The 11329-nt window shown below is 41.5% G+C and overlaps 1 pseudogene; it reads left to right on the forward strand.

Annotated features, from left to right (window-relative positions):
- The first annotated feature begins 6485 nt into the window (after window positions 1-6485).
- Window positions 6486-8385, forward strand: LOC102432203 (annotated as a pseudogene).
- The last annotated feature ends 2944 nt before the right edge of the window (window positions 8386-11329 follow it).

Consider the following 11329-nt stretch of genomic DNA (forward strand, 5'->3'; position numbering starts at 1 on the left):
CTCCAACCAACTGAGCCACCTGCCCAGGGCTATACCACCACCTTTTAATCCACTTATCTATGGGTGAGTAACTGGGTTGCTTCCCTATTCGGCTATTGTAAATAATGCTGCGATGAACACAGAAATGCATATATTCTTTTGAAGTAGTGTTTTGGTTTCTTCAATATATATACCCAGAGTGGAGTCACCAGGTCATAAGGTAGCTCCACTTTTAATTTTTTGAGGACCCTCCATACTGTTCTCCACAGTGGCTGCACCGATCTGCATTCCCACCACCAGTGCATGGGGGTCCCCCTTTCTCCACATCTTCACCAACACTTGTTTTTGTAGGTTTATGATGATGGACATTCTGACAGGTGTAAGGTGATATCTCATTGTAGTTTCAATTTGCATTTCTCTGATGATTAGTGACATTGAACATGTTTTCAAATGTCTATTGGCCATCTATATATCCTCTTTGGAGAAGTAAACACTCGAGCCCTCTGCCCATTTTTTAAATTGGATTGTTTGGTTGTGTTTGTTTGTTTGGTGTTGACTTGTACGAGTTCTTTATAACTTTTGGATAGTAACCCCTTATGGGATGTACCATTAGAGAGTATCTTCTTTCATTCAGAAGGTTGTCTTTTTCTTTTGTTGATGGTTTCCTTTACTGTGCAAAACATCTTCCTTTGATGTAGTCCCATTTGTTTATTTTTCCTTTTGTTTCCCTTGCCCAGGGAGATATGGAAAAAAATACTGCTAACAGAAATCTTAGAGATTTTACTGCCCACATAGGCATTTCCATAGTATTTTATCTGTGGTTTCACTTTCCATGGTTTCAGTTATCCCTGGTCAACGTGGTTCTAAAATATTCAATGGAAAATTCCAGAAAGAAACAATTTATAAATTTTAAATTGCGTCCTCTTCTGAGTAGTGTGATGAAATCTTGTTCTCTGCTGCTCTGTCCCACCTGGGACCTGGGACGTGAGTTATCGCCTTGTCCAGTGTATCATGCTGTATACGCTCCCCGTCCATTAGTCACTTAGCCACCTCAATTATCAGATCCACTGTTGGGATGTTGCAGGGCTTGTGCTCAAGTGACCCTTATTTACTTAATAATGTCACACTCACATAACTTTCATTACTGCATATTGTAATAATTGTTCTACTTCATTATTATTTATTGTTGTTAATCTCTTCTTTTTTTCATAGGAAAAAAGATATAGATAGGGTTTGAGGCATCTACTGAGGTCTAGATAGGGTTTGAGGCATCTACTGAGGTCTTGGAATGTATCTCCCAGGGGGAAAGGGGATTCCTGGACCACCCTAGGATCAAGGAGCATGCCCTGTATACACTGTGAGGTGTCACACCCATTGCTCTATCCTGAGACATAACCTATAGTCTCACAGCTAAGAGAGAAGGCTCTGGAGTTGGACAACCTGGCTTAGACACCCAGGTGTGTGGCCTCAAGTAACATACTTACTAGGTCTGCTCCATGGTTTCCTCACTTATAAAATGATGACCACAGTACCTACCCCATGGGCTGCTGTGAATATGCAACAAGTTAATGCCTGCTTATTGTTTAGAAAGGACCTTGAGTAAAGTAAGCACCCAAATAAGTGTTAATCATCAGCAATGGATGTAATGTGAGGGCCCCTCCTTCCTTTACACAACTTTCTGAACACAGACTATTTCCACAGTATCTCTTATTTTATAATATCAGCTCTTACCCTCTACCCATTTTAGTTACTTCATGTTGTTTATCATCTTTATGTTTTAATTACCAATGTAACTGCTTTGTTTTTATGAAAAATGCATATATAAGGCAATATAGTAAATGATATAAAGGACTTTGTGAGAACAGCTATTTATTTATTTTTAAATAAATTATTTTCCAATTACAGTTGACACACATTACATTAGTTTCAGGTGTAATTCTGGCATTCTTCCCCCCCCCCCCCAATTACAGTTTAGTTTCAATATTATTTTGTTTTGGTTTCAGGTGTACAGCATGGTGGTTAGACAAACATATACTTTGCAAAGTGTTCCCCCCAATATCTCCAGTACCCACCTGGCACCACGCACAGCTATTACAATATTATTGACGATATTCCCTATGCTGTACTTTACATCCTCATCACTATTTTGTGAGTCGTCCAATTCAGGGACTATTTCTTAATTGGTATTTTTTAATCCCTTCACCTCTTTTATCCAGTCCCCCGAACTCCCTCCCCTCTAGCAACCACCAGTCAGCTCTCTGTGTCTGAGTCTAGAACAGCCATTTCTTGATTTTCCTGTTCCTACCACTAGTTCCACCCAAGACAACCAATCATAAAATATTCTGTTTTGCTGTCTTGGTAGTTATCTCTTTAACTCTTGATAACATGCTTAAATCTGTTGTTCATGATTCTTATCAGGGACTTTACTCCTACTGCCCCCTGGCCTCTACCCAAAGTTTTATCAATTAGCATTTTAATTCCTCTGTTCGTTACCTTTGTAATTTTAAGTGCTTACTAGTAAATTTTCACTTATGTTTCCAACAAAAAAAAATTTTTTAGGTAAAACTGTCTTTAATCACAGACAACATGATTATCTATATAAAAATAAATTCCATGATGCTATAAAAGTTACTAGAATTAATACATGAGTTTAATAACTCTACGAGTTCCCCTCATTTTGGTCAGGCATTATCTATGTCATTAACTTCGGTCAAACCCCTCTGCCATTTGACACAGGTCCTCAAATATTTCTCCTATTATTTGAAGGTTTCATTAGCATTTGGGGGATGTCCAATTAACCTCAAACAGCCTTTAAGATTCCACAGGTGTTAAAAATGCTTTCTAGATGACTTCTAGGAGCTTCTCTTAATCCATCTAAATAGGAACCAATTGAAACACTGACTATCTTTGAATGTAAGGCATAGTGTTAAGCACTGTGTGGCATGATGATGACAACCACAAACCACATAATCTAAACTGAATAAGCAATGAACTTGTTTAATACATTGAGCATCATTTCTTACTGTGGACTCTATCATGAATTATTTGCTGCCCACCAGCACTGTTTTTCCTTAACATGTAAATGTGAGTTTTGCTTTCTTCAACAAACCTATATCCAAGATTCACTTATTTTTAAAGATAAAAGTTCATTGCTCTCCTCATCCATGATGAGGGTATGTTTAAATTGTGGAACGCTGATAAGAACTTGAGCAAAGTGTCTCCTTGTACCCTTGGCCTCTGGGAATAGGGGAGGAGAATTCTTCTTTTATGGGAACCTCATCACAGCAGATGTTACATGCTTTGCTTCAGATCTGCTTACCCAGGGGTTATAATGGTGGCTGTCTGGAGCCTGACCTCCTGCTGTAATTCTTATGAAATAAATTCTCTAATGTGCATGATGCTTTTGTTCTAAAGGACCTCAAGGGCCATCATTCTGTCTGCTCCACATCATGCCTTTGAAGTAGTCCAGGAGCCAGTGTACAGATTCTCATTCCACAGATGAGCAAAGAAAAAAGGTACAAAAGAGGTCAAGCCACTGGATCAGGGGTCACTAGAGTGACAGGAGAGGGGCAGGGCAAGCCAGAATACCTGCTTCTTGGACCACAGCTCTCACTGCATCCAGATTCAGCCTGTGCAAATGAATGCAAAGTGTCACTGAAAAACAACAGGAAGTTCAACCCAATGAAACCAGGAGATAAACTCGGCTCACAATAAGCAATAGTAGTAGAGCTGCCAAAAGATATATTCTCTTCCTCTGAAAGTTTCAAATAGTGGGAATGATAAATGACAAGAATTCTGACAAGAAGGATAAACAACAGGAGTGGGTTTTGTGGACTGTTTTTCAAATTAAATTTCTTTACTTTTTTTTTTTTTAGTGAGAAATAGAATATTCTTACAAACACATTGTAAGCAGGAATTTTCAATTTAGTTCAGGTACATTAACTGACATAAATCCTAATAGAACTTTGAGTTGTTCCCTTTTCACTTCATTCTGCTAAAGAAGAATAAAAATAATCGAAAAGGAGGAGCAGCTAGTGTGCAGAGGACGCTGAGCTGAGAGGCTGGGTGGGAAACATGAAGTGGGCGATGTGGTCTCAGCTGTCAGGACTCCGGTCTGCTGGGAGAGATAAGTAGGGAGCAACTGAAAAGTCAGCTTCAAAGAAAAGCTGCAAGAGTCGTAAGAGCAAGACTTCCACAGGGAATGTGTGCCTGAGAGAGCTCTCCAGGCAATCTTGGAGATGCCTTCCAAAACCGTGATAAATGTGTGGTATCATGAAAATCTGATGTCATTTCCTTAAACAGAGAAGAAAACAGAAGATTTGGTAAGAAAAAAAATGGAATATGAAGAAATGATATTGCAAATGACGATCAGGAAATGATTCTGTTCTCAGATATTTTCTCAGTCTACAAACCTTTTCAGGGAAGTCTCATTTAACCCCATGGCCATAATCACTGGTGAGAGAACATGCAACATAACTTTGTCTCCATCAGGGACCTGTCTCCTTTCATCCATACTCATATACCTTCCTTCTAGATCCTCCACCTGGATGTCCTGTGGGTATCTTAACCGCTTCCACTCTCATGGCTTGAATCACTGCCCACCGACCATAACACAGCCAGCATCTCCATCATGGACCTCTCTCCTTACAGCCGCACTCCACCTAGTTATCTCACAGGTTTACCAAGTGCATGTGCAAAATCGGAGGCATCATCACAGCCTCTGCCACATGTATATGCTGCCTCTTCCCTGTACACACGCTCAGTTCATCGTCATTCTCCAATCTCTCCAGCCACTCAAGCCAAAAGCCAGAGAATCATCTTCTGGTTCCCTCAAAATTCATAGGAAGTGGTCATCAAGTCCTACAAAACCCCCTTCCTAAATCTCAAATCTTCTCATTTTCCTCATCCTCACTAACTTAATTTAGATCCTCATAATGCCTCTTACCACCAGTCTCCTTGTCTCCAATCGCTTTCTCCTCTCATTCACCTCCCAAACTATATAGTCCATGTTGCTGATCTAACATAAAACATGAGCTCACTCGTCCATGAAAATCTTCTAGCTGTTGCCTCATTGCCTATAGAAGAAAAGTTCAAACTCCTTAGCATGTCTGGTAAGATGTCCATGGTCTGGCTCCAGGATACCCCTCCAATCTCTTTCCATTCACAGCCATCCTACTCAATATCAGATTGCACAGCTCCAAAATACACTAACTTTTATGAATTCATGTATTTTTTAAAATATATTTTATTGATTTTTTACAGAGAGGAAGGGAGGACAGAGAGCCAGAAACATCAATGAGAGAGAAACATTGATCAGCTGCCTCCTGTACACCCCCCACTGGGGATGTGCCTGCAACCAAGGCACATGCCCTTGACCAGAATCGAACCTGGGACCCTTCAGTCCGCAGGCCGACGCTCTATCCACTGAGCCAAACCGGTTAGGGTATATGACTTCATGTGTTTTTATGTGCTGTGCCCAGTACAGAGTAAGGAACTAGAAATGGTAGTTGCTGTCACTACTATACAACTACAAGGACTACAATCACACGACAATGATGAATGTCTACTAGGGCTAGACTGCGGATGGTCTTACAAACCAAACCAGGGCTTTAGATTTTAGACATTGTAAAGTATCCAAGGATTTGGGGGCAGAGTGGGGACAAAAGTATAACCTCTGGTAGCAGGTATTATAATTGATTAAGATGGTCATAGAGGGAGATGTGAAAGCTGTTTGGGAAGCTACTACCATAGTCCAGGTAAGAAGAGGAATATAAGTGAGAATAGAGGAGAACATTTTTTAAAATGCCTCAGGACTTGTTAAGTGTACAGAAACAAGTAATAAAAAGACCAGTAAAATTACAAAAGTAGATTTTAAAAAATTAGAGTATCTGATAAAAATTTAGAATTTGGGGAGGGGGATGTATTTGGGTTAAAAAGGTGACAGCTGCAAGTATAGATTTCATAATAGAGGTACTTTTCATAGAGGTAAGAGTTGGGATCACAAGAGCAGATGAATGACTAAAAGAGAGTGAGGCATGAGTTATTAAACTGTTCTAAATGTTATGGGCCAGAAAGCAAGAGATGGGAAAATACTAAAATTTGGCCAGAAATAAGGCTGCTCATTGGGAAAGGACCTTAAAGCAGTGATTAGGCTACAAGCTAGAGGCTGTTGACATTTTAAAAAGGAAAGAGGAGCTATCAAATTGAAGAAAATACAGCTATAGCTTAAGAAAATTACTTGTTCATTTATACAAGCGTTCATTGAGAGCCATCTTTGCACTGGACACTTTTCTCGGTGCTGGGAATATCCCCATGAACAGAACACAGTCTCTCCCCTTGTGGCCTTTACTTTCCAGTGAAGGAGGTAGACAATGAAGAAACCAAAAAAATGTAACATCAGGGGCTGTTGGTGATCATCTCTAAAGCTGCTAGGTGCCAATGTAGGATTCTCCCAGTGAGGCCAAGTGGTGAGGCCCAGCTTCCTGAAAAGACAGTAACCTACCCCCATGGTTCATCACCATGCTCACCTGGCCAAGAAGAAGGAAGCTGCCAAAGCACAACAGCAGCCCAGAAAGGACATGAAGAAAACAGAGATGCTCTCAAAGAACCACAGGTGGCAGAGGAGAAATATGAGGAGGTCAATGGCAAAGAGACCACAGAAGTGGACGTGCTGACCAAGGAGAAGGAGGACTGAGATAAAGCTGCTGCTCAAGGTGTCAGTGGTGCCCTGGCCTCTCACCCCATCAGTACTGACGTCCACATTCTCAACCTCTCCCTTACCTGTCATGGCCAAGAGCTGCTCAGTGACACCAAACTGAAATTAAACTCAGGCCGTCGTTATGGCCTCATTGCCTTAAGTAGAATTGGGAAGTCTATGCTATTGGGAAAGGTGAAGTGCCTATCCCTGAGCACACAGACATCTACCATCTGACCCGGGAGATGCCCCCAGTGACCAGGCACCCTTGCTGCGTGTGATAGAAGTCGACACAGAGCGGGCCATGCTGAAGAAGGCTGAGCAGCTGGCTCACGAGGATGCTGAGTGCGAGGAGCTCTTGGAGCTCTATGCGCCTCCGGAGGGGCTGGATGCTAGCAAGGCGGAGAAGAGGGCCTCACGGATCCTGCACGGGCTGGGTTTCACACCTGCCATGCACACAAGAAACTAAAAGACCTCAGTAGGGGCTGGAGGATGAAGGTTGCCCTCACCAGAGGCCTCTTCATTCAGCCCTTCCTGGTGCTCCTGGATGAGCCACCAACCACTTGGGCCTCAATGCTTGTGTGCGGTTGGAAGAGGAACTAAAAGACTTTTAAGTACATTCTGGTCTTCGACTCCCATTCCCAGGACTTTCTGAATGGTGTCTGTACCAACATCATTCACATGCACAAGAAGAGACTGAAGTATCACATGCGTAATTATGATCAGTATATAAAGACAGGGCTGGAGCTGGAGGAACCAGATGAAGAGGTCTCGCTGGGAGCAAGATCAGATTGTGCACATGAAGAACTACACTGCTAGGCAGTGCTAAGCTGGCCCAGCAGGCCCAGAGCAAGGAGAATACAGAAAATGATGGCATTGGGACTGATAGAGGGGGTTGTGACCAACTAGACACTGTCATTTCATTACCCACCATGTGGCAAGATCCCTCCACCCGTCATTATGGGCCAGAATATGAGCTTCAAGTACACAAAAGATGGGCCTTGTATCTACAACAATCTAGAATTTGGCATTGATCTGGCACATAAGTGGCTCTGGTAGGGCCCAATGGAGCAGGGACGTCAACTCTTGTGAAGCTGCTAACTGGAGAGCTACTACCCACAGACGGGGTGATGTGAAAACACTCGCACGGGGTGTTACCAACATTTACATGAGCAGCTGGACTTAGACCTCTCATCTTTGGAGTACATGATGAATTGCTACCCAGAGACCAAGGAGAAGAAAACAAAATTCACCTAAGAAAGATCATTGGGCAATATGTTCTCACTTGGAAACAGCAGGTGAGCCAGATCCAGAACCTGTCTGATGGGCAGAAGTGCCAAGTGTGTTTGGCCTGGCTGGCCTGGCAGAACCCTCACATGCTCTTCCTGGGCAAACCTACCAATCACCTGGATATTGAGACCATCGACACCCTGGCACACGCCACCAATGACTTCGAGGGTGGTATGATGCTGTTCAGCCATGATTTCAGATGCATTCAGCAGGCAGCACCAGAAAATGTGGGTGTGTGAGAAGCAGACTATACCCAAGTGGCCTCCAGACATCCTGGTCTACAAGGAGACCTTGAGTCCAAGCTGGTGGGCGAGGAACTCCAGTTCACCAGAAGGACCCACAATCTGAGGGCCCCTTGGGCCACACTCCTGCATTGCTGCAGTACCTCTTCCCAGCCCCTCTCCTCCCCCGACCTGCCTTAGCTGCACTCTGCAACCCTATCTACAGCTGGGCAGTACCAGTCCATTTCCTCTCCTTCCAATTACTTTTATCCATGCCTGGACTCAGCTGGCTGTTCTCACCAGCCCCTTGCTGGTTCCTGACAATGCCTACACCCTGATTGGCCAGTGAAGGAGCTTAGGATCCTAGTTTTCTGGGTTTTGGTAAAGTTGGAGGAATATCCTCCAGCCACTTTCCCCTTTTCTTTCTGCTTCTGGTTTGGAGCTCTGGATTGGGGCCTTAGTCCGGATCAGTTTTCAAATAATTATTTAACAGTATAACTTTTAGACCTGCGTGGCATATATAAAGCATCCCATAAAGAAGCAAAAATACCCTAATCGGTTTGGCTCAGTGGATAGAGCATTGGCCTGTGGACTGAAGGGTCCCAGGTTCGATTCCGGTCAAGGGCATGTACCTTGGTTGCGGGCACATCCCCAGTTGGGGGTGTGCAGGAGGCAGTTGATCGATGTTTCTAACTCTCTGTCACTCTCCCTCCCTCTCTGTAAAAAAATCAATAAAATATATTTTTTAAAAAGAAGCAAAAATAAATAATAAAAGAAATACAACAAAAGGCTTCCAGAAGTCTTCTGACATATGTAGAAAGGGACTATTCCTTATATAAAGTTTGCACAAAATGAAATGAGGCATCATGTTTACATTATAAATTGCCACACAGGAGAGGGAGTTTCTGAGAAACTGCAAAGCCAAATAATGAAGCCCAACTGTACACAAAGCTAAGAGCCGGATTTCCGTTCTGTTTTCTATAAACGACCATAAGCAAAAGTTATGTTTCTCTCTTAATCCTTAGTTATGAGAGACTGATTTCCCATTTACTTTATTTCCCATAAATCTTCACCATTCTGTTTAAACTACATGTCTTGGGGAAAACAATAAAAGGACATCATTTCAATATAGTTTGCCAAAGCAATACTGCTATGGTGGGTTTCTTTGTTGCCATATAATGAATTCATAAGCCTAAGGAAAGTCTGGTTTACATATCACTCCTTAAGAATTAGGAAAATGGTTCATATTCACCTTTCTTGTTTTATTGAGGGCATTACAGTTTGTTTTCTAATGGAAGATGGGCATTAGGAAACTTGGGAAATTTTTCTGTGCAATTTCTCCAATGGAAAAAGAAATACTTTTGGTAATCTACAACCTCTCAAGGAATATAACATTAAAAACGAAACTGTCACCAATCACCCATAAATTATCACTCTGTTTAAGTTAAAAGAACAAGTCTATGAAAGCATGCTTTAGACCATAGTGTAGTAAACACATAAATATTTCATAAAAAGGAAAAAGAAACCATGAATAAATGCCTCAGTTTAAAAAGCTAGCACTTTATTTATCTGAACAGCACAAAATCGGGACATAAGAAAAACATGCTCTTTATTGGCCAATGGAGTAAGTGAATGAGAAAGATCTAAAGCTTGCTTGCTTGCCTTACAACTAGACCTCTTAAGGCTCTTCTTCAAAAACTACTTTTTTGCCTTTTTTTTTTAAAGTCAATCTCAACGCATTACATGAGTCTATTTGAGAAACACAATTCAGACCATATGGGAACATCTAGCTCCCAAGGTTACAGCAGAGTCTCAATAGCAAACAATGAGTAAGAGGGCTATCACTGCTGAAAGCCACAAAAACAGCACCCCAAAAATAATCCAGGAAAAGAAGATTTTAAGTGGGGCCACTTAGTTCAGGGGCAAGAGCCTTGCATCCCTGGATGGATAATAATGCTATAAATTTATCATAGCAAAAAAAGACACACTCTATTCTGTACAATCTTTTAAAAAATCAGGGAAGGTTGTGACAACTTTGGGGAAATTTTCTTTGCAAAAATTGGCTATAATAAATATTGACACTTAAAGGAGCAAGCAAACCCTTCGTAATCAGAATGTTTATTCTAGAAGTAAAAGCCTGCCCCACAGTTCTGAGTAGCTAAGCATTCCCTGTTTTAAGCTCCTTCCATGTGGTGCTTGAATGGCCAATTAAGTTGGGCAGGCTTGATATATATGCTGTCAATTTGTTCTTGACATATTTTGAACGTAAAGGTGTTTTTCCTATAGTACTAGTATTTAGGTTCTTGTTAAACTAAATTAGTATGAACTTTAGGGGGAGCGTTATTTGAAAAAATATAGACATGCCCCAGCTTGAAGGCCATATTTCATCACTGTAGTTATTTATCCTGTGTAACAGACAGGGCAGCCTTAGGAGTTACTTTCCCCCCAACTCTATCAGATGCCTGCTCGCCAAACTTCACAAGGTTTTCTTGATGGAAATTAAAACTTTGTAGGGGAAGCTTTGTGGAGTTGTTCACTCATAACCCTCCATGAACCCACAGGATGGAAAGAGCACTGGATGAAAGGTCATGGTCAGCACCTCAGGTGTACAACATAGTGTTCAACCAATCATACACCTTTAAGCATACAACATAGTATTCAGCCAATCATATACCTTCAAGCGTACAACATAGTATTCAGCCAATCATATATTTTCAAGTGTACAACATAGTATTCAGCCAGTCATATACCTTCAAGCGTACAACATAGTATTCAGCCAAACGTATACTTTCAAGTGTACAATATAGTATTCAGCCAATCATATACCTTCAAGCGTACAACATAGTATTCAGCCAATCATATACTTTATGAAGTATTCCCCCCTATATTTCCAGTACCCATCTGGCAACATACAGTTATTATAATATTGTTGAGTGATTTCCTTTTGGATGCAAAAATTGTTCAATACATATGCATTAAATCCCCACCACCTGCCAGGCACAGTGCCGTGTTCCAAGAATACAAAGATAAACAGAACATGATGCCTAACCTTTTACATTGACAAATATTAGCTGAACACCTAGGATGTGCCTACCACTCCCTCAAGCAGGTCATAGTATTGCTTCTTTTGATCACTCCTGTTTTG

Source organism: Myotis lucifugus, unplaced genomic scaffold, assembly GCF_000147115.1.
Source record: "Myotis lucifugus unplaced genomic scaffold, Myoluc2.0 scaffold_1240, whole genome shotgun sequence".
Lineage (NCBI taxonomy): Eukaryota > Metazoa > Chordata > Mammalia > Chiroptera > Vespertilionidae > Myotis > Myotis lucifugus.